This window comes from Galeopterus variegatus, unplaced genomic scaffold, assembly GCF_000696425.1.
Source record: "Galeopterus variegatus unplaced genomic scaffold, G_variegatus-3.0.2 Scaffold198, whole genome shotgun sequence".
Classification (NCBI taxonomy): domain Eukaryota; kingdom Metazoa; phylum Chordata; class Mammalia; order Dermoptera; family Cynocephalidae; genus Galeopterus; species Galeopterus variegatus.
In genome coordinates this window covers 1,083,483-1,108,873 of record NW_007726309.1, presented here as the reverse complement: position 1 = coordinate 1,108,873, position 25,391 = coordinate 1,083,483, and positions in this window count along the sequence as shown.

Sequence of the window (25,391 nt, the reverse complement as noted above, 5' to 3'; positions counted from 1 at the left end):
GAATCCCAAGCAAAATAAAATAAAGCTGGATGCATAACACTATCTGACTTTAAACTATACTACAAAGCTATAGTAACCAAATCAGCATGGTACTGGCATAAAAATAGACACACGTGCCAAGGGAACTGAATAGAGAATCCAGAAATCAACCCATACACCTTCAGTCACCTGATCTTTGGCAAAGGCACCAAGTCTACACACTGAGGAAGAGACTGCCTGTTCAGCAAACAGTGCTGGGAAAACTAGATATTTGTATGTAGGAGAATGAATCTAGACCTGTACCTCCCAGCATATACCAAAATCAACTCAAAATGGATTAAAGCATCCTGATACAATAAGGTCCTTAAAGAAAACATAGGGGAAACACTCCAGGAAGTAGGATTGGGTATGGACTTCATGGATATAACCTCCAAAGCATAAGCAACCAAAGGAAAAATAAACAAATGGGATTATATCAAACTAAAAAGCTTCTGCACAGCAAAGGAAACAATTAACAGAGTAAAAAGACAACCAACAGAGTGGGAGGAAATATTTGCAAAATATACATCTGACAAAGGATTAATATCCAGAATATACAAGGAACTCAAATAAATTAACAATAAAAAAAGTAACCCAATTTAAAAATGGGCAAAGGAGCTAAGTAGGCATGTCTCAAAGGAAGGTATATGAAAGTCCAACAGACACATGAAGAAATGCTCAACATCATTCAGCATTTGGGAAATGCAAATCAAAACCACTTTGAGATACCATCTCACTCCAGTTATGATGGCTAACATCCCAAAGTCTGAGAATGATAAATGTTGGTGAGCTTGCAGAGAGAAAGGAACCCTCCTTCACTGTTGGTGGGACTGCAAAATGGCGCAGCCTCTATGGAAAATGGTATGGAGGTTCATCAATTACAAATAGATTTACCATATGACCCAGCTATTCTACTGCTGAATGTATACCTACAGGAATGGAAATCACCATGTCATAGGCATACCTGTTCTCCCATGCTTATTGCAGTGCTATTTACAATATCCAAGAGTTGGAACCAGCCCAAATGTCCATCGTCAGATGAGTAGATAAGGAAAATGCAGTATATCTACACAATGGAATACTACTCTGCTATAAAAAATAAAAATGAAACACTCCCATTCGCAGCAACATGGATGGACTTAGAGAAAATTATATTAAGTGAATTAGGCCAGGCAGAGAAAGAGAAATACCGCATGTTCTCACTTATTTATGGGAGCTAAAAATAAATAAATAGATAAATATACAAACAAATAAATGGTGAGGGGAAGGAAGAAGACACAGCAATCACAATTCTTTGAACTTGTTAAGACATGAACAGATATGATGTTGATGGGGGGAGGGGGATGTGGGTGGGGGAAAAGAGGAATTGGTAAAGGGACACGAAAATCAACTACATTTTATATTGCTAAAGTAAAATTTAAAAAATAAAATAAAATAATAATCTGAAATCTTAAGAAAAATGAAATAAAATAAAGAAAAAAGTGGTATATATATTCAGTGGAATACTTCTCCGACATAAAAAATAATGAAATTCTGTCATTCACAGCAACATGGATGAATTTACAGAAAATTATAAGTGAAATAAGTCAGGCACAGAAAGAGAAATACTGCATGTCTTCATCTTAAGTGGGAGCTGAAAGAAAGAAAGAATCACAATAATACATTAAACTTTCCAAAGAAAAAAAGAACTATGGTTATTGGAAGTGGCAAAGGGTAGAGGGGGTGAATGAGAGACTAGTTAAGGGTCACAAAGATTGATTATGTTTTGAAAACATGAGTATACTAATTGTCCTGATTTGATCACCACATATTGTACACAGGTAAAGATATTTGATTCTGTACCCTACAGATACATATAATCAAGTATCTTTCAATAAAAAAGCCAAAAAAAAAAAAAAAGAAGAAGAAACCATACATTGTTGAGTGGTCAAAATGCTTAGCACCATTTGTAACACGCCCTGCTGTGCCGTCTGCTGCTACCAGTTTCCTTCTCTGAAACTCATCTCTGCTCCTTCATCTCCTGCTCAATGAGGTTCATGACTTCTTGGTTTGGCATTCAAGGACTTTGGACCCACTGTAAACAGCTGTTAGCACCATAAAAAATGCTTGTTGTTATGAAAAGAAACTAGTTTTGAAGTTTATTTTTGAACTTACCAGCAACATTACTTTGCTTCAAAGTCCATTTTTGCCACTTATTAGTAATATTGCTTTCTTTGAGGAGGAGGTCTCTCACTGCCCCACTTCTCTGAACTTCCACATGAGCATGTGCCCTAATGTGGAGGGTGGGCTACACAATGGTGTCAGAAGAATGGCTGGGCTCTGGAGGGCCTAGCTGGCATCTTGGGACTTGCCATAACTCAGTAGTTTTCAAGTAGTGACAACTTTGCCTCCCAAGGGACATTTGACAATGTCTACATACCTTTTTTGTTGTCAAAACTTGGGGATAAGAGGAGTTGCTATTGGTACCTGGTGACAGAGGCTAGGGATGTTGAGAAACATCCTACCATGCACAGGACAGCCTCTCATAACAACAACAACATGTCTACATACCTTTTTTGTTGTCAAAACTTGGGGATAAGAGGAGTTGCTATTGGTACCTGCTGACAGAGGCTAGGGATGTTGAGAAACATCCTACCACGCACAGGACAGCCTCTCATAACAACAACAACAAAAATTGATCTAGCCCCAAATGCTCACATTGTCAAGGCTTAAATGAATAATTACTTTTTCTTGAAACCTTAAAAACTAACTTACCAAACAAAAGCTTAGAATTTATACAAAAATGTCGACAATGTGATTTATTTTCTCTTTACCACTCTGTATGTTCTACATTCTCTACAGTACAATATATATTCAATATTACTATATATTTTATATACATGTTAAGTTACTTCAAAAAGTTGAAAAAATAGAAGTAAAAGATAATACAAATATTTCTGTGACCTTTTCGAAGTACCCTTGTACATGCACACACTAAGTGATCATGTACCCATAAAAATGGAGTAAGAAAGACACAGAAAGAAAAGGAGAGCCGAACAGTGTATTGAAAAGTGAAAAGCCATCTGTGCAGGTTACACCTGAGAGAAGAAAAAGCAACCCTCCTGCTTGCCATGGCTGTTCAGTGCCCTGCAGGAAAATACCCAGGCTGTGTGCCAGTTCCTGGGCCCTACCTCTGTCCTGCTGGATCACTGGGGCTGGAGCCCACGATTCTATAAAAGTTATTTAGGAGATCATTATACACACCAAAGTTTGAGAAGCATAGCATTAGCCCTTCCAGGTTTAAGAAATAAAGCATTGCTGTGGATTGAATGCCCTTGCAAAATTCACTGAAAATTGATCCCCACTGAACCAGTGATTTCCCAAATCAGACCATGGCATTGTTAAAAGGTGGAGCCTTTAAAAGGCAAATGGATCGTGAGGACTATGTCTCATTAATGGATCGATCCATGGATTGATGGGTTAATGGTTTAGTGAGATGTCATGCGAGTGGCACTCATGGCTTTATAAGGAGAGCAAATGAGCACATTAAAAGCTCATGTCATCCTCACCATATGATACCCTGGTTGCCACGGGACTCAACAGAGACTCCAAGAGGACTCCAAGAAGAAAGCCTTTACCAGATGTGTCCTCTGGACCTTGGACTTCCCAGCCTCCAAAACTGTAAGAAATACATTTTATTTTTTATAAATCACCCAGTTAGGGTGTTCTGTTATGAGCAACAGAAAACAGACAAATACATTCACCTGCACCCCTCTCACCCTAGTTGATGTAGACTTAGCTCTGAGCATGCGGCAGGAAAGGCTGGATCAGAAGAACTAGGGACCTGGAGTTTGGCTTTTATCCACTCACCACAGCAGGCAGCATCTTCTGAGGGTTCCACCAAGGACTCAGAACCCATGTCCTGGCTTCTCTGTCACCAAGTCTCCTTTCTGAATACCTAGGGATCATTCTATACTAACCATGACATCAACACTATGGCCAAACCAGCTGTCTTCTGAGAAGGGAGTGGTAGTTGACTCTCCAACAGTCAGCGTTTACATAATGAAAGACAGTCATATTGGGAATTTAGACTGAGGATGAACTGGGCAATCTTAACTCTCTCACTTCTGACTGGAGTGCAAAAAAATCAAATCAATTACTCATAAACACTTGTGATAAGATTAATTTAATTTTTTTCTTAAACAAAGAGGGTAAATTAAAAGAATCAGCTTGCTCCTTCCCACACTGTAGTGACAAGATTAAAAATTAAATTTATACATATTTCATTTCTACATAATAAAGCCTTTTTGCAAAAAGAAAAAAAAAATACCGTAGTTCATCTAATTAAATCAAAGAAAATTGCCTGCAGCGATGTTACAATATTACAATTAAGCCACTGCCAAAACCAGCCCTCAGAATTCTTAAACGCCACTCTAGGTTTAAAAACCAAATCCCATTTTGGTGCGTGTTTGAATTTTGGGGTTGACTTCAGGAAAATATGGAGCCTTTTCCTATGTCCGTGCATAAGGGTAGGAAAAAGGATTTTGAAACTATTCTAGAGTCACTGGTACATTGAAGATAGCAACCAGATCTAATTTTTATTTTTAAACAAAGCAAAAAACCAAACCAAACAAAACAAAAACAGAACTCAGCCTGAAGCTTAGGAGAAGTGAAGAAACAGATCACGAATGGTCTGCCTTTTCATCTTCCAAATACTAAAACCATTAAAATTTATACACCTTAAATAAAATTCTCAAGGTGGGACAGTTTCTCAAAGTCTGCAAAGACTGCCTTATAATCTTCATTGCTTATCTTAAAGATGACTTTGTAATCTTCATTGCTAATATAGATGTGGTCAGTGTGTGGTCTCAACTTTTTTCAAGAACTATAATGTTCAGTCACAGCTGGAAGCTCTTTGAGACCTCATTTCTACTCGACATGGCATTTCTAAGGGCTAGCTTGGACCTCTCTTACAGGGACTTCACTAATAGGAGTCTGGGAAGATTGGTGGATGTGGCCATGGTCCCTACAGGGACAAAGAACCTCGCCATGTGGCCCCCACCTTCTTGCACACTATGTGGTCTTCTAAGTTCCTAATTTGGTGTCTGATGACATTCTGGCAGAACTGAATTTTGTTCTTGGAAATCAGGCCCTGAAACAGGGAAAGGCTCACACAAGCATTGGCCTGGGTCCTGGTTTTGGTGAATCATTCATGCTTTCTTTTAGGTCAAAACAATGCTCCGTGACAGGTGCTGAGCAAATGTTCACTGAATAGAAGTTTCTTTCAGCAGCAGCTTGGCAACTCATGCCATGGGCCCAGCTTAGTGCTTGTGGGTTTCTGCACTCCTGGTTTCTTCTGCCCAGTGGAGGGTCAGGATCTGAGCTTAGGGGATGCTGTGCCTGCTCTGTGCTGACAGTTCACTGTCAGTCACAGCAAGAACCAGCTACCACAGGGCTTTGCAGCTTGCTAAGTGTGTTGCCCCAATATTTTGTTCTTTGATCCTAGTAACATCCTTGGGGGATGAGCAAAAAGTCCACCATCATTTATCTGAAATCTTGAAATCCAGAAAGCTCTGAAAGCCAGATGTTTGTTCATAAATTTGGCACAAAGTAGCACGGCAGCAAAATCTGGACTGAACAAATGTGATGTTATTTATAATCTTTATTTATCCCACAGAATGGGAATAACCACAGGTTTGGGCACCAAAATATGAATGAGTTTAGCTAGAAGATGCTCTCCCAGACCCCATGGAGGAAGTACACAGAATGCTGTATATACACATATGGCCTGTATTAATTATTGATTACTGCATGACAAAGTACCCCAAAACTTAGCAACTTAAAGCAACATGCAGTTATTATCTTACAGTTTCCATGAGTCAAGAATCTGAGCATGACTACCTGGGTCCTCTGTTGCAGGGTCTTTTAAGAGGCTGTAGTCAAGGTGTCAGCCCAAGGTCTCTTACAAGATTACAACGGGGGCGGAGGCAGAGGCCAGAGTTGTCTCAATGTGTGACTGGGTCAGCATCCTCTTGCAAGACTCACTTGCTGGCAGGATTCAGTTCCTCACAGGCTGTGGACTGAGGGCCTCAGTCATTAGCTATTGGCCAGGGGTGCCCTCGGTTCATTCCTAGGTGACTCTCTGCATCAGGACCAGAGAAAGAAATACTAGTAAGTCACAGTCTTGTAACCTAATCACGTAAGTGACAGCCCACCACGTTTCCCACATTCTTTCATTAGATGGAAATCAGTAGGTCTAGCCCACACCCAAGTCAAGGGGATTTCACAAGGATGTGAACACCAGGAGGTAATAATGTTATCTTGTTGGCCAGGGTTGAGTAAGCACTTGAACTTGAGCCCTCTCATTCTTACCTTCTCTCCTCATGGGACACACTCTAGCTCCATCCTCAGAACAGTTAAGGGTAGCATAGTGGAAAAAGACATGTTCTGGAGTCCCCGTAAACCTTGGCTTGATTCTCAGTTCCATCACTCCCCAGATGTGTGGCCCTGGAAAAATCATTCAGACTCTCTGAGTCTAGCTTCCTTGCCTATAAATTATGGATGCTTCTACTCAGCTGCTGCTGGTGCTGGGAAGAGTATTTGAGCATCTACAAAAGAGCACCAGTTGCACCTGTTGACCTGCAGGCGAGCAGTGAATGGTAGCTCTTTCACCTATGAGGTTCCCCTAACCTTTGCTCTCTTCTGCTTCCTGCAACAATCTCAAAACTGGCAGGGGAGGCATGATCATCCCCATTTCACACATAAAGAATTGGAGGTTCAGAGGACGTGTTGTGATTTGCCAGATATCACCTAAAGAGTCATTACCACAATGTGACATTATTTCATGAATTTGGTTATAAGTTGATTTACTGTCTCTGCAGCAAGAATACAGGCTCCATGAGAGAAGAAACCTCAGTTGTCCTCTTTACTACTTTGCCCCCACAAGCCCAGTCCCTATCTGTAGTTGATTTACTGTCTCTGCAGCAAGAATACAGGCTCCATGAGAGAAGAAACCTCAGTTGTCATCTTTACTACTTTGCCCCCACAAGCCCAGTCCCTATCTGCGCAGAGCTGTTGCTTTGTAAAAATTTGTTTGAGAAATCAGTGCATGAGCCCAAGTTTCTTTGCATCGACCTGTTCCTCAGCTGGGAACAACCTGCTAATCAGCGATGGACGTTGAAGCCTTTAATAGTTAGTTGGTGTCTTTGAAGGACATACAGGGACAGTGGTTTTAAATTTTTCATTCATTCATTCATTTATTTTTGGTTACTGATCCTGGGAGAATCTGGTGAAGATTATCAATGAATCTACTCCAATATGCACAAATTCAGAAACATTTTAAGTCTTTCAAAGACACTCTGAAGCCTATTCATGAGCCTCGACTCTAGAAAGGCATTTGGGTACAGATGTTTTGTTCTCATATAAATTAGCCAGCACCTAACCAATATTGCTCTTTTCTGAAACACAAGCCTTTAGCAGTTAAAAGAGACAGTCTGAGGCTCTAATCTGTCCAATCCTCTTGGCTGTTAGGTTTTGTTTTTAAAAAAGAACCATATGGATACCACTCCTTCTCCCTCCTCAGCCACCAGCCCTGGGAGAACACGCAAATGCTGCTGCAGGCAGCCCCACTTCCAGGAGACCTCAAGCCAAGTCATGGCCATGTGGTTTCCCCTTCCCAGCCCTCACCTCCTGCTAGGACCTGCTGCCTGCACCCGGGCTCCTTAGGGGTCCTTATATGGTTCCAAAGCTGGAGAGGCCACACCCACAAGGGATAGCCTGCCCCTTGCCAGGAGGCTCAGATTTAGGGACAAGAACTCTGGTCACTCTCAGACAGCATGGTGCCATGGTTAGGGACATGGGCTCCTCAAGTTCAAGTCCCTGCTCCACTTCTTTGAGCTGTACGTTCATAGGAAAATTACTTAACCTACCTGAGCCTCAGTACCCTCATCTGTGAAATGGAGATGACACCAGCACCTGCCTCATAGGATGCTGTGAGGATTCAGTGAGTACACCATACGCAAAGCAGTGAGAGCATGCCTGGAGTATGGCGAGCAGTTATATATATCATAATTATGACATTTGCCCTTGGGTGACATAGAGCCAAGCCTACAGCCTGTGCCTGGAGTTTGTAAGGAGAGCCTGAACACCGGGACCACTTGCTCCACGTTCTGGGACAAATTATTTAATCTCTTAAGGCCTCCGTGTTGTCACGTAAAATTAATAATGAGTAGATTGTCCTACAGGATAGTGTTCCAGGTCTATGAGCACACACCAGCTTTTCCTGAAGCTGGGNTCATTTATTTTTGGTTACTGATCCTGGGAGAATCTGGTGAAGATTATCAATGAATCTACTCTAATATGCACAAATTCAGAAACATTTTAAGTCTTTCAAAGACACTCTGAAGCCTGTTCATGAGCCTCGACTCTAGAAAGGCATTTGGGTACAGATGTTTTGTTCTCATATAAATTAGCCAGCACCTAACCAATATTGCTCTTTTCTGAAACACAAGCCTTTAGCAGTTAAAAGAGACAGTCTGAGGCTCTAATCTGTCCAATCCTCTTGGCTGTTAGGTTTTGTTTTTAAAAAAGAACCATATGGATACCACTCCTTCTCCCTCCTCAGCCACCAGCCCTGGGAGAACACGCAAACGCTGCTGCAGGCAGCCCCACTTCCAGGAGACCTCAAGCCAAGTCATGGCCATGTGGTTTCCCCTTCCCAGCCCTCACCTCCTGCCAGGACCTGCTGCCTGCACCCGGGCTCCTTAGGGGTCCTTATATGGTTCCAAAGCTGGAGAGGCCACACCCACAAGGGATAGCCTGCCCCTTGCCAGGAGGCTCAGATTTAGGGACAAGAACTCTGGTCACTCTCAGACAGCATGGTGCCATGGTTAGGGACATGGGCTCCTCAAGTTCAAGTCCCTGCTCCACTTCTTTGAGCTGTACGTTCATAGGAAAATTACTTAACCTACCTGAGCCTCAGTACCCTCATCTGTGAAATGGAGATGACACCAGCACCTGCCTCATAGGATGCTGTGAGGATTCAGTGAGTACACCATACGCAAAGCAGTGAGAGCATGCCTGGAGTATGGCGAGCAGTTATATATATCATAATTATGACATTTGCCCTTGGGTGACATAGAGCCAAGCCTACAGCCTGTGCCTGGAGTTTGTAAGGAGAGCCTGAACACCGGGACCACTTGCTCCACGTTCTGGGACAAATTATTTAATCTCTTAAGGCCTCCGTGTTGTCACGTAAAATTAATAATGAGTATTGGGTGACATAGAGCCAAGCCTACAGCCTGTGCCTGGAGTTTGTAAGGAGAGCCTGAACACTGGGACCACTTGCTCCACGTTCTGGGACAAATTATTTAATCTCTTAAGGCCTCCGTGTTGTCACGTTAAATTAATAATGAGTGGATTGTCCTACAGGATAGTGTTCCAGGTCTATGAGCACACACCAGCTTTTCCTGAAGCTGGGCCCAGACAGAAACTACATTTCCCAGTATTCTTTGTAAAAGATGGGGTCCTGTGCCTGAGTCCTGGACAATAGGTTTCCCATGGAAGTCTTCTTGTTTCTCTCTCTCTCTCTTTTCATTGCTCTCCCCTCTTCTTCAGTAGCTTCTGAAGAAGCATATGGTATAGCCTCCAGAAGAAAGTAATGCAGGTCCCTGAATCACTGCATGGAAGACAGCTGCCTAGAAAGGCCACTCAACACATAAAGGCCTGTGATGTATCCAAGGAATAATTTGTTGCATATTTCTATATAAGAGATGAAGAGATGAATTTTATACCAATTCTTAAAAATACTGATAGCTAAAGTCTGAGTACTTACCACATGGCAGGTGCTGGCATAGGAACTTTACTGGCATTGTCTCAGTACTCTGTTTTAATCATCATTGAATTTGGTAGTGCTGGTATCTCCAATTTAGAGATTAGAAAATCAAGACTTACAGAGTTTAAGAGACTTTCCTACGGTCCCAAAAGTACTAAGCAGCAGGACCTATCCTTGAAACCTAGGCTTTATGATTCCAAATCTATGCATGTTTTTAAGCACATTGCTGGCCTAGTGTTTCTTCCATAACAGGGCCTACTCTCTATTGGTAGAAGCATTTTGTGAGCCCAGAAAACTATTCGACGAAACAGTTTTGAATGCCCTGGGAGAGGGCAGATCAAGTGCTGTCAGGATTCAGCTGAGGGAAAAGTGACTTCCAGCTGCAAATCAAGGAAGGCTCCCTAGTGGATGTGGTGTCAGCTCGATAAGTCTGTAACATCTCATTCTGAACCCCTGGACTCTGCACCATTCTCCAATGCCACCTGCTCTCTCCTCTTTGATGTGGCCCTTTCTCTTTCTCCTTCTCCTCTGCCTCCCGATTTTGCCCGTGCTGCTTGTCCAGCTGGAATCCTGTATCTTCTGGGAAGCTCCTCCAAGAAAACATAAGAATTTCTACCCAGAGGTAGGCTCATGTGCTTTGAAATGGTTAATAGAAACCACAGATGTCTGGAAATGTGTGGCCACAGCCCACAGGAGTATCTTAGAAGGAAGTAGGACATAGAGAGCCATTAGACTGGTGCCTTGGAGCAGGTGCACGGACATGGACATGCCATTGATGGCAGCTGGTTCCTGGAAAGCTGGGGATGAGGCCTGAGGGAAGTTGCGCTCTGCCTCATGGGTGGTTATGAGTATGGACTGGGATGACCATAGTGCACTACATACCTTCCTTGCAAAACTATTTGTGCTCAGTTACATTGGAAATTCTTTAAATTTCTGTCAGGGTGACCTACCATGTTACAATCTCTGCTATTGAGACCAGGAGAATATAGTTTGACAGACTCTGTAGATGATTCTGAGGCATACTGTTAGATCATATCATGTGTTCTAGAGTACAAAGGTCAGTCTCATGCTTCAGCTATGCTCAGGGGTGGGGCAGTGATATGTAGTCAACAGAGAGAACAGTCCATAGCACTAGCTACCTGGGAAGAGGTGTCTCAGGTGTACAGACCCCGGCAGGTCTAATTGCCTCGTCTTATGCTTTTCTCCTTGAAGTCTTCATTGACTCCTGGAATGGGACTGTTTGCAGTTGATGCCAAAAGGAGGAATTTGCCCTCTGAGATCAGAATTAGGAATAATTACCATTGCTGTCGGCAGTAGAGAGGGGATGAGAAAATGCAACCTCGGAGACACAGAGGCCTCTGCTCAAACAGGAGCATTTCTCACAGACTGGAGCAGAGAAAAAGAAAAATCCACCCAAACTCCCACCCGGGAAATCTCCAGAGAAACTCATTCATGTCATTGACTAGAGCGTCTTCTCAGAACAAAAGTGGAAACATCAATTCACAGAGGTTGAAGACAAAGAAAATAGTTTCAGGGGATATTCGACTATACTACCCAGCTAACGGAGGAAGGGCAATAAAATTAATTTTTTATTCCTGGGTCGTGCTACTAAAATAAAATATCCTGGCCAAGTTTATAAAGCAAACAGGAAGAGTGAGTTCCATACTTTGGGTTTTCAAAATGACTAGCTGCAATCATGATAATTATGTCACTAATCCAAATGATTGCTAATAGAATGTAATTATGAGAACATTGTACCCAACAATATTAATTTACACATGGGGAAACTGAGGCACAAAAAAGGAAGGGGCTTCACTGAGATCACACAGCCATTCAGTGGTCTATTTTGTCAAAATCACTGTGCTTTGTGGTTTCCTGAAGAAGCTGGCTGCCTGCATGGCAGCATCACAGTTGCTGAAATGGCCCAGCTTAAGAGGTAGGACACAGGCAGAGAAGAACTGGAGATCACCTGAAGCAAACCATGCATCTCATAGAAGAAACCGAGACTCAGAATGACAAAGATCCTGAAACACAGCTTTCTGGGTTTGATCTACCATGGCAGGCACACTGAACATTAGCATCTGTCATACACATTTTAGTTATTATTGTTGTGTTCCATAATTTTGTATAATCTATTTGTGGAACTGTGTACATTACATGCATTTTATTTATCTACCAGCTAGTTAGGAATTCTTGTCCTCACCCTGTGGTTGAGGAATTGGGTTCCTAGAGGTGAGGTGAGTTGCTGTGGCCATTCATTGTCTTGTAGGGCCAGGATCCGAACCCAGGGTGACCTGGAAGCATGGTGCCTAGTCTTCACATGCCCGCCATGCCACTTCCCACATCCAGGCTGACACACGCATGCTCAAAGGAGATATAATACTTGGGGGGAAATTTTAGAATCAAGACAATTTTGCTTCTTCAGAAAGTGATAATTGGATGGAAATAAATGGAAAGTGAAAAACTCAGATACTTGAAGATTTCTCATACAATAGGTTGCCTATAGTTTTGCTGTGAAAATGTTTGCTCGTTACTCAGGCATCAGCTAGCACTTTGCATACAGCAGCCACCGTGCTAGATGGCAGTCAGAGAGGGCTAGTTCCAGGCTCTGCTTCCCAAAAGCTCAAAACCACATAGGTAAGACCAGGTTGATTGCATAATTGTTCCCAATGATGTCATCATATATCCCAGCTCATTGCCATGTGACGTGCTTCTTCTTCTGGTGGAAGTCATAAAGTCCTTACCTTACTGACTTTGGACATGGCCAGTAGGATATAGATGACATAAAGTACATCATTTCCATGTCAAGGGTTTAAAAGGCATTCCTTCACCCTTCTGTCCGCTGTCATCACAATGGTGTGTCCCAGAAAGGTGCCACTCCATCAGCCTGGGCTCCAGAATAAGAAGACATAGAGTAAATAGAGCTCCGTCCCACAGAGCTGCAACCCGAAACAGAGCCAGCCAGCAGCCTGTGTGTAACATTAATGAGAAATAAAAGTTGATACATCGCTGAGACTTTGGGGTGGTTTATTACGAAAGCAGAGGTGACTGACAGAGAAGACATGAAAATTATACAAACCAATTCCTATACAAGGCAGAAGCTGATGACTTCTAGGAGAAATACAAACATAATTTCATGGGGCTCTAGAAAGAAGTAGATTGCTTCTGTTGATAAAAATCAGGAAGGCCCTATGGAGATGATGGTATGTGAGGTGGACCCCGAGTACAGTAGAATTTGAGCATGGAAATAAAATGAGGCAGATTCTGAGGCTCACGTATTTAGGACTGAGGCAAGAAGTTGGAGAGAGGGCAGTAGGGCTAGGATATCTGAGGAAAGCCTCTTCTTTCTCTACTGTTTTGAAAACTCTTTAGGACTGTATTTGCACACAGACAGTAGTCTATGTGTAGAATTTTAGGAACCCTGGTCATTATAGATGAACTTCTCCCCCAGAGGTGTTCTCACAGATGGAGTGTACAATGTGCTATGCATTTCATGGGGATCAGGGGCCTTCCCTAGATTTGGAAGAGAGGGAAAAGTATTAGACCAGACACCAGAGCTCTTATTACTGTGCTTGAGATTACAGGGCTTTGCGCCCCAGAGGTGTTCTCACAGATGGAGTGTACAATGTGCTATGCATTTCATGGGGATCAGGGGTCTTCCCTAGATTTGGAAGAGAGGGAAAAGTATTAGACCAGACACCAGAGCTCTTATTACTGTGCTTGAGATTACAGGGCTTTGCAGTTTTGGATTATGTATCCCCTCTCCCCACCGCCCCACCCCCAGCCTCAATTTTCCTACTGAGAAGATAGAGTGAGAATCTCTAAGGACCCTTTTAATTCTGCAAATATCTGAGTTGCTAAGAATTTATTTTCATGAAAGACTCCAATTTTATATTTGAGTCCGATTGCCAATTAAGTGTCATGTCACACATGCATGGAAGGTTGCCGTGTTGACCCAGACAATCTACTAGCGAGGCAAATAAGAAAGAGAGAAGATTCTTTAGGGAGCTTCTTTTCTTCTTTAGCTTCTCTAAATATTAACTGCTTATAAACAAATGCTGAGTTCCACATTAAATATATTTCATTTCTGTATCCTTATTTCTTCCTCTAATTCTGAAGGAACCTTAAGTGTCTCACTAAATGACTGTTTCTGAGCTGCTTAAGCTGAAAACCTGAGTTATTCCTGACTTTTATCTCATGTACCAAAAGTACTCTTTCAGAAAATTCTGTTGACCCTACGTTAAAAATATATCCAAAATGTATGCTCTTCTCCCAACTCCAACACTATCACTATACTCTCTCATCAGTAGTTGTTGTGGCCTGACTGATGTCCCTTGCCCTTCCACCAGTCTGTACATGCTGCTCTGTATGCAACTGTCAGGGTGATATTTCACAAAGTAAATTAGACATGGCAACCATGAAACTGTGCACATCAGATCTCTTGCTGCAGGGAACACAATCAATCAAAGATGCCAGCTCTTGCCCCTCTGGTTCTGCCATCATATTTGTGCCAAGGCTATGCTTCTCAAGGACTACTCCCAGTTAATGACCAAGCATGATGGAGTTACTAATCCACAAAATATAGAAGCCTACCAACGGGTGACCTTGGCTCAAAGACAACCACTGACTTGTCCAAACCTTTCTTGGAACTTAGAATAGTCCAGGCCTCTTTCTACCCAACCCTCCTTCTTTCTTTGTCTTTTTTACAGAGGTCAGATCCCCATTGAACTCTGCAGGATTTCCTCACTTACTCAGCCTTCACAGGGATTTCCATCAATGTATTCCTAAATGAATTCCAAATAGGATTAATTCAAAGAAATTCATTCTCAGATGCATCATACTCAAACTGCTGAAAACTTAAGACAAAGAGCAAAATTCTGAAAGCAGCCAGACAAAAATGATGCATTACTTCAAGGAGAAAACTTATATGAATAACTAGAGATTTCTCATCAAAACCATGAAGACCAAGAGGAAGTGGGTGATATTTTTCAAGTGGTGAAAGAAAAGAATTATCAACCCGGAACTCTAGCCAGTGAAAATATCCCTCAGAAATAAAGGTGAAATAATGATATGCTCGGGTAAAAGAAAACTAAGAGAGAATTTGTCACCAGCTGACTGTCTCTGAAAAAAAAAAAATCCTAAAGAATGTACCTCAAATGAAAAGAGAGAAAAAATGATACTAGAGGGATACTTGGATCATCTGGAATAAAGAATGAGAAACAAAAATAGTAAAAATATTGGCAAATATAATAGATATTTTTTGCCTCTTAAGATCTTTAAAATATATATGACAATGAATGCAAACATTATAACACTGCCCAATTAAATTATAACAACAATGTTCTTAGATATAATACATACAAAACAAACAACCAACAGAAAGGGGAGGATGTCAGAACTTACATGGTGGTAAGATTTTTACATTCCACTTGAAATGATAAAACATTAATTCTAAGCAGAGTATGAAATGTAAGTATGCATACTGTAATCCCTTGGGCAACTAATAAAAAAATATGTAATAGAGATATAGTCAAAAACTCAAGGGGCTGGCCAGTTAGCTCACTTGGTTAGAGCTCAGTATTATAGCACCAATGTCAAGGGTTCTGATCCTTGTACCAGCCAGCTACCAAAAAAAATCCCCAAAATTCAATAGATAGATTAAAATTATTTAAATCCAAAATAAAGTAGGCAAGGGAAAACGAAAGAATTGAAAAGATAACAAATAATAAAATGGTAGACTTGACGACAGAATAATAATCATATTAAATGTAAATAATTTAAATATTACAGCTGAGACAAAAATTACCAAGTTGGATAATAAAGAAAAGGAAGACCCAACTATAAGCTTATGCAACACTGTAAAAATAATAATATAGGTAGGTTAAATTTAAAAGAATGAAAAAAAATATGTACCATGAAAGCACTAATAACAACAACAACAACAAAAAAAAACCCCACTATTAATACCAAAGTAGACTTAAAAGCAAAGAAAAATATTAGGTATAAAGAGGGTAATATATAATGATAAAAAGGTCAGTTCACCAAAAGACAAAACAAGCTTAGATATGCATGTACCTAACAACAGAGCTTCAAAATATATAAAACAAAAATGGGGAAGGCAGGTTTTTTACATCCTCCAATTAGCTTAAGGGTTAAGGGCATGCATCCTATCTCAATGCCTAGCTACTGCAATCATGCAGTGTTCACGAGTGGGGCCAATAAGGGCTAAGGCAAGGTTCCCGCAGACACTCCCACCCTACTTCCTCCCAGCGCCGTCTTAGGCTGCAGCGTTAATCCACTTGTAATGTCACAGGTGGCGTTAGTTTTTAAAGCCTGACAACAATGGAAAAAGGATAGTCTGTTTAATGAAAAGTTTGGGAAATATTAGACATACATATAAAAAAAGAGCTTTGATTTAAATCTCACCCCTTATACAAAAATTAACTCTAACTAGATCAAAGACTAAATGTATAGCATAAAACTATAAACCATTAGAGTAAATCATAGGATAATTTTTTATGGCATTAGATATGATTATTATTAAATCATGGCTTATAAAAGGAAAAACAATGCTAAATTGGATTTTGTCAAAATAAAAAGATATATATATCTGTGAACGACAAAGTTAAGAGAATGAAAATACAAACAGTAGACCGAGAGAAATATTTGGAAATGATATAACCAATAAAAAACTTATATTTAGAATATATAATGACTTCTCAAATATCAACAATAAGAAAATAAAACAATCAAGCTTAAAAATTGGCAAAAGACTTGAACAGTCACTTCCCCAAAAGATGCATGCCAATAGCAAAGAAGTGTATGAAAATATGTTCAACAACATTTTTTTCCCAGTTGATTATTTTTTTCACAAGGATATGCACATTTATTTTTTCAAATAACAAATATATACAGTGAATAACAGATGAATAGCAAAATACTCTGTAGAAAGTAGGGCTTCAAATTTTCACAAAAACTGGATATGTGAAACTTATTAAAATTTATATTATTCATTCTATAGTCTCTACACTTATTTGAAATACCTCCCTAAAGTCTTCCAAAAGCATGCAAATATCAAACTAATTTCAAAAGAAGAAGATGAATAAACTTTTGAAAGGCAAATCAACAAGTGCACTCAATAAAAAAATCAAGAAGAGAAATTAAATATCTAAGTTTAGCAACATAAATTGCATTAAAAATCAGCAAAACAGATTGTAAACACAAGGGAACTTCAAAAAGTTCATGGAAAAATAGAATTGAAAGATAATGAAAATCTTTCCATAAACTTTTTTGTTTGTTTAAATTTTTCCTTTTCTTTTTTTTTTAAGACTGAGATAATGGAAAATACATCATGACCACAATAATGAAGAAAATTTAGAAAACTCATAAATGTGTGGAAATTAAACAATGCTCTCCTAAATAAACAATGGGTAAAAAATATCACAGGGAAATTAAAGAGTACTTTTAGATAAAAATCAAAGCACAACATATCAAAATGTACAGGATGCAGAGCTCATGCAGAGCTTAGAGGAAAATTTATACTTATAGACACCTATTTTAAAAATAAGAAGAATCTTGTATCAGTACTGTAAACTTCTACCTTAAGGAAACAGAAAAAGTAGAGCAAACTAAACCAAAAAGCAAATATAAGTAGGAAATAAAAAGATTACAACAAAAATATATGAAATAAGGAAATAAAAAACAATAGAGAAAATCAACAAAACCATAAGTCAATTCTTTAAAAAGATCAACAAACTTTGCAAACCTTTATCTAAACTGCCCAAGAAAAAAGAGACCAAATTTTTTTAAATCAGAAATAAAGTAGGGGCATCATTACATTGTCACTATGGCTTTTCATGATGGTAAGATTTAGTTTCTTTCTCTTTCTTATTTGCACTTTTGTTCTACCCGTGGGTTTTATTCTTACTTGTGTATTCATGGCAGTGATTATTGTTTATTGGATTCCAGATCCAGGACGTCCTTAAGAATTTCCTGTAGGGCTGGTTGTGTGGTGGTGAACTCACACAGATTTTTTTTGTTTGAAAATACACTATTTCTCCCTCCTTTCTGAAGGATAGCCATGCTGGATATAATATTCTTGGCTGGAAATTCTTTCCTTTTAGTATTTTGAATATATCATCCCCATTTTCTTCTGGCCTGTAGAGTTTCTGTTGAGAAGTCTGCTGTTAGTCTGATGGGGGTTCCTTTATAGGTGACTTGATACTTTTTTCTCATTTCTTTTAAGATTCTGTTTTTGTCTGTAAGCTTTGCTAGTTTGACTATTAATGTGTCTTGGAGAGGATATTTTTGAGTTGAATCTATTTGGGTTTCTTTGAGTATCCTGGATCTGAAGGTCCATGTTTCTGCTTATACCTGAGAAGTTTTCCATCATTATTTTGTTGAATAAGTTTTCCATGCCTTTTCCTATCTCCTCTCTTTCTGTAACACCCAAGATTCAAAAGTTTGTGTGCTTAAGGTTGTCTGCTAGCTCTGTTAGATTTTCAGTTTTTAAATTCTTTTTTTCCTTTTTTTTTTTTTTTTTTTGTCCACCTGGATTATTTCAAAAAGGCTATCTTCAAGATCAGAAATGCTTTTGTCTGCTTGTTCTAGCCTGCTGCTTAAGCTATTAGTGATTTTTTTTATTATTATTATTTTATTAGTGAATCATTTAGTTCCATGTGTTCTGCTACATTACTTTTTAAGGTATTCATTTCTTGTAAATTTCCTCCTTTATGTCTTGAATATTTTTTCTCATTTCATTATGTTGTCTAACTGAGTCTTCTTATATTTCAGTGAGTTTCCTTAAGATTGCTGCTCGGAATTCCTTTTCAGTCATTTAAAGGGTTTCCTGCTCTGTAGGGTCTGGTATTTGAGAACTTCTATATTCTTTTGGTGGTGTCATATTTTCGTGGGTTTTTGTATTTCTAGTATCTCTACATTGATATCTTGTCATCTGGTAGAGCAGTTGCTTCTTCTGTTACTCCGAAGTGAGCTTTGAGGAGAGAGACATCCTCTTCTTTTTCTGGTCTGCTGGTGACTTTCTAGTATCTCTACATTGATATCTTGTCATCTGGTAGAGCAGTTGCTTCTTCTGTTACTCCAAAGTGAGCTTTGAGGAGAGAGACATCCTCTTCTTTTTCTGGTCTGCTGGTGACGCTCCTTGTGTCACTGCAGTCATGTTTCTGGTGAGAGAAACCACAGGAAACTTGTCTACATGGGATCTATGGCTGTTGCTGTGGAATGAAGCTGCTTTTTCAGCAGCTGTGGCTGTGGTGGTGACTGAGGTGGACCACCCCCACAGAAGTGGTGTTTTTGGTGTTCTCTTTTGCTTGCTTTTAGGCAGGGAGTACTACCCTCAGCTCTTGCCTACAACCCTGGGAGTGCTTTATTGTGTGCTTCTGGGCAGAGGGGGCTGTGGTCCTTGGCCTAAGCTCAACATCATTAATCATTAGAAAAATGAAAATTAAAACCACGATAAGACATAACTACACACTTTTTGGAATTAGAGCAATACAGAGCAACAGAAACTCTTCTACACTGCTGATGGGAGTGCAAAATGGCATGGTTACTCTAGAAACATTTGGGAAATATCTTATATAAAGCTTTACATACACTTGCCATCTGACCAAGCAGTCTCACTTCAAAGTATTAATCCTAGAGAAATAAAAATTTATGTTCACACAAAAACCTATATGTGAATGTCTATATCAGTTCTGTTCAAAATTGTCAGAAACTGGAAACTGTCACAAATCCTTCAGTAGGTGAATGCACAAATGAACTGCAGTGAATCCACTAATACAATGGGATACCACAAAATGATAAAAAAAGAATGAAATCTTGGTACACACAACACTCAGATATATCTGAAAGTCATTATGCTGAGTATCATTCTCAAAAGATTACATAACAGATGCACGAGTTGTAAATATGAAAGCTCAATACACATTTATAATTTTAAAAAAATCTTTGCAAACAAAGATAAAAGGGAATTTCCTTAATGTGGTAAAGCATATCTACACAAAATATATGGAAATTATCATTCTTCATAGTGAACCATTAAAAGCAGTGCCTTTACAATTACGTAATACTCACCTTCAGTGTTTCTATTCCATGTTGTCCTGTAAATCCTAGTCAACAGAGTAAGAGAAAAAATTAACACATAGAAAGAAAATGAGAAAAAAAGCCATTGGTTTACCACTCATGATTGTCAACATAGAAAATCCTAAAATACAGTTGTCCTTCATTGTCCTTCAGTATCTGAGGGTTTCACATCCATGAATTCAACTAACATCGGATCAAAAATATTCAGAAAAAATGTGTCTGTACTGAACATGTGCAGACATTTTTTTTTCTTTTTCATTATTTCCTAAATACAATATAACAACTATTTACATGGCGTTTACATGCTATTAAGTATCACAAGTGATCTAGAGATGATTAAAGTATACAGGAGGATGTGCATAGGTTATATACAAATACCATGCCATTTTATATCAGGGTATTGAGCATCCATGGATTTGGGTATCTGTGGGAGTTCCTGGAACCGATCATCTGTGGATACTAAAGGACAACCATATTTAGAAATTATTAAAAATGAGAGTTTAATGAAATTATTACATATGAGATCAATATATTTTTAAATTGTGTTTCCATATTCAAGCATAAAAAAGATACCATTTGTTTACAATAGCAATAAAAGCATATGATAAATATAAATAGTCCTGTTAAAGGATATGTAGCACTTCTATTAAAATAATAAAACTTCATTGAAACTTTTTTAAAGACCCAAGTGAATGGATAAATATGCTGTAATTAGCAATGCAAAGGCTCAATGTTGAGACCAAGATGTTAAATCTTCTCAAACTAATCCATAGATTCAATGCAATTTTGATCTTATTCCCCCCAAATTTTTATATAATTTGACAAACTGATGCTAAAATCTACATGGAAGTAAAGGCCTAAGACCTTCAAGACACTCACGGAAGAATAAGTTGGGTGGGGAGCTTACCCCCACCCCAGGTTCCATAGTAAAGTTATAGTAATTAAGACCGAGTGACATTGGAGCAAAGATAGGTATATTGTTCAGTGTAACAAAAGTGAGAGCCCAGAAAGAGTTGAAACTTGGAATTGGAAAGAGGTGTTTTGGATAACTGGTGGAAAAACACATGAATGTTCTTGATCACTTGGTAATTAATATGCATAATAATGGAAGTGTATCTCCACTTTACATAAATTCTACATGCGTTGAAAACTAGCATGCAAGAAAAAACAAACAAACAAAAAATGTTAGAACATTTTTATAATATTCAAACAGGAAAGGATTTTCTTATATAAGCCTCCTCCAATCTCTCCTAAGAAAGACGTATTGACATAAAAGATGTGATTGTAAATTCAATTACATTACAATAAAAACTTCTATTTATCCAAAGGCAACATTCAGGTTATGAAAAGACAAGCCACAAACTGGAAGAAGAATTTCAAACGCACAAAGCAAATAAGTGAACCACATCCAAAATATATAAAGGTTTAATCCAAATCAATTAGAAAAATATAAAACTTCAACAGAATTATGGGTAAAAGTCTTGAACAGTTCTATTCACAGTAAGAAAGCACAAAAGACAAATATACAGATATATAATTAATATATAAATATGCATACATATAATTAGTAACCAGTTAAATTAATATTCATACCATTTACAACCACTATAGGTAAAAATTAAGATATCCAATAATGCCAAGTGTTGGTGATTACACTCTTATCTTGTCTGCAGTGAAAATTGGTACAACCTTTTTGGAAAGCAATTTGGCACTATGTTGTAAAATTGACCATTTCCATTTCCAAGTATGTTACATACATTCTGTTCTCAGATTTATAGCCTCTTGTGCATATGCCTCAGGACACGTGTACAAGAATATTTACGTAAGTACTGTTCATAGTAGCAAAAGACTGGACCAAATTCAAGTACCCATCAACTGGAGAATAAGTAAATTATATCGAGGTATATCTACCCAATGGATTATTACACACTACTAGAAATAAATCACTGCCACAAGTCAACAAACGTTATTCTTTGCTACATCCCAAACCAAACCAAAATCTAGTGGCTTAAGTATCAATGACATTTATGTTGCTCATGAGTCTGCAGTTAGGGCAAGGCTGAGTAGGAACAGCTAGTGGCTGCTCCACTTACTATTAACTAGGTCAGCTCAAAATCTAGGGCTGGAATCTTTAGAGGCTTGCTTACTCACAGGTCTGTACTGGGGAGACCCAACCAACTGGGGGCTGCAATAACTGGGGCTCTTGGAGCATTTTCTTCTTCTTCTACCTCTATGTGGTCTCTCCAGCATGGTAGCTGCAGGGAAGCCTGGCTTCTTAAATGTCAGTCCAGGGCTCCAAAGGGTTTATGTCCCAACAAAGAGAGAGAAGCAGAGCTCTACCTGTTTTCAGTGTCAACCTCAGAAACCATGCACTGTCACTCCTGCCATGTTCTATTCATCAAGGTAGTCACCAAAGCCCCCCTCACTTTCTGGATGAGGGGAAATCAACTCCACCTTTTGATGGGGAAATAGGAAGTTTCTGGAAGAGCATGTAGAACTGGAAATGTCATTGTGGTCATTTTTGAAAAACACGATGTGCCACAGTGTGTTCTAAAGTTCACCGGCAGGCTGGCTAGGATGGAGTTGGGAGCTCAGGCAAAGAGGTCGGCAAGAATAAAGGTTGGAGACAGTTCCCTTAAGAATAGGCTAAGGTACTCAGGTTTGCTATAGGACTTGAAGGGAGTCACAGCGAATTCAAGATTCAAATGGATATGGGGAAAAAATATCATATATAAAGGAGATGATTTGTACCAATATGAAAAAATGACTATCAGGAGGGGGGAGCTGGTGGCAGTAAGGTTAGGGAGGATGCTTCACCCAGCCAGGCAGGTGTAAGACGACGGAGGGGTGGCTCACGGATTGTGGGAATATATCAATGTGGAGTATATGGAGGGAAAGACAAAGACATGGGGCCATACATGGGATGTCTGTGAGTAACCAGCAGTTGCCAAAAGGCCACAAAAACTCACGGTGGCACCTTCATCGCTAGACAGGATCACCACAAGGAAGAACTGCTAAAACACCAAACCACTGGCTCTTAAAACTATCTCACCAAGCAACCAGGCACCACTGCACTGCAGAAAAAAGTGATGTCCTGTCAGATGGGGAGCTGAATAATTTAGAGTGATGTCGTCCATAAATATTTAATGGTATGAAAAAATGTTCATGAGACAATGTTAAATAAACTATCTCACCAAGCAACCAGGCACCACTGCACTGCAGAAAAAAGTGATGTCCTGTCAGAAGGGGAGCTGAATAATTTAGAGTGATGTCGTCCATAAATATTTAATGGTATGAAAAAATGTTCATGAGACAATGTTAAATAAAAAAAAAAGTCAGGTGGCAAAATAGTATATATGCACAGAAAGAAAGAAAAGATGTTCATTAAAATATTAACAGGATTTATCTTCAGGTGGGGAAATTATCATTTACATTTTCTTATGTTTACTTTTTTTGTAAGTCTAAATTTCTATGATATAAAATAATTAACTTTTTAATAAGTAAAAGATAGTAATTGTTTTATATTTTAAAAAAATCCAACCTTATGCTAAATAAAAACAGGGAGAGCATGTCTTCATGAGGTTAATTCAATCAACCCTGTACTATGAAATTTTACTTCCTCTGCTAGGAGGTTTGCTTAACTAAAGCTGGTTTTTCTTACCTATTAATATAAGCAGCAGATCGCAGAGTGTGACTCTCTTCCTGGACTCAAGGATGACAAAATTATTTTTGTAATAATACTGGATGTTATTTCTCTTTCTCATCATTTTGGCACTTGCTCCAATGGTGCAAAAGTGACTTAGGGAAGAATTTCTGGCTCTTTTGTGGGAATCAAGGCCCTGGCACCAAATTGTCCTAGTAGTTGTTCTATTCACTGCCACACACTTGCAGAAAAAAAGCAAAAAGAAAAAAAAAGACAATTTTGCTTAAGTATGTCTTTGGTGAAGCAGTACAAAATATTAATTGCATTAAATCTCCACCCTCGAGGACACTTATTTTTTTTTTGAGGACTCAACTTTTTAATAGTCTGTGTCACTAAATGGGAAATAGGTATACAGTGCTTCTGTTTGCCCAAGTACTTGAGAAAGCAAGTGTATGATTGTCCAGGTTGCAAGCTGAATGAGCTGCTCTTTGCGTGGGCTCACCATTTTTACCGCAACAAGCAATTGGCAACAACAGTTATTAAACTCGGACACATGGTGACATTTTTATGAAAATGAGCAAAGTGAGTCCCCACTGCAGACAGAAACAATTGACAGTATTTCTTGCTAATGACAGAAACAATAGAATTTTTTTGAAAATTTGTGTTTTCTACGATGAGCTTGACAGCTTCCCCATAATTAAAGTCTTGTCTTAAGGAGATGGCTGGTGATTTATTTTTAAATATTGCATAATGAATTGTATCAACATTTGGAAGTTCTGCATAACTCAATAAAGCAATATTTTCCAATTGACCAATGCATAATGTTATAAGATTGTGCATGGGTAAAATATATATCAAAGTGCAAGAGAGTTAATATAACAAGATACAGAAAGTTCACTTTTATGGTTTCAGATTCCACATGACAACTAACCTTCAAGAAATTACTACTTGTTGAGTGTTGGTGTAGTAAAAAAAGGAAAATATCTAGAATTATGATTTTAGATAATACTCCTCCTTTTTCCACTTCCATATCTGTATAAGGCCAGATTTCCATCATATACTTAACTAAAAAGCACATCTCCACAGTTCACATGCAGAAGTTGGGATGAGAATCTAGTTATGTTCCATTGAGCAAGATATTAATGAGATTTGCAAGAATAAAAAGCAATGCCACTTCTCACTATTAATTTAATTAAAAGGCAACTATAATTTTTTGGTTTAGAAAACATGGTTGTTTTCATTAAAACGTTACTTTCATTAGCATGAAATGTGTTGTTATAGTTAATCTTAAAGAATTAGTAAATAACTATTTCTAAATTATCAACTTTAATTTTTATTACAGTAAATGTCAATATTCAATATGCGTAATCCACATAAACAAATGCTCTTTGGGATCCTCAATAACTTTTGAGAGCCAAGATGTCTTGAGATCAAAATATTTGGCAGCTATTACATTATAGGAAGAAAAGTATCAGCTGTATAGGAGAACACTCTCTTCTTCCTGGATGTCTGGTGTTAAGACACGGTATCTGGAGGTGCAATGGCCTTCTGAGGGGCAGATATAAGACAAAGCCAACCAGCTGAGGATCGCAGAGCAGAACCACAGAAAAAGCCTGGGCTGATACCAACGTCACTGAGAGGTCAAGTCAATCATTTCTATTTTGACCTCTTATTGTATGAGAGTATGAAAATATTCTGATTGTTCAAAACACTCTTAGGTTATTCTATTATTGCAGCTAAAAATATTTTAATTGCTATACAAACCACATCCATCTTGCAGTAAGAAGACCAGGCATTTACCTAGCCATGTGCTATATG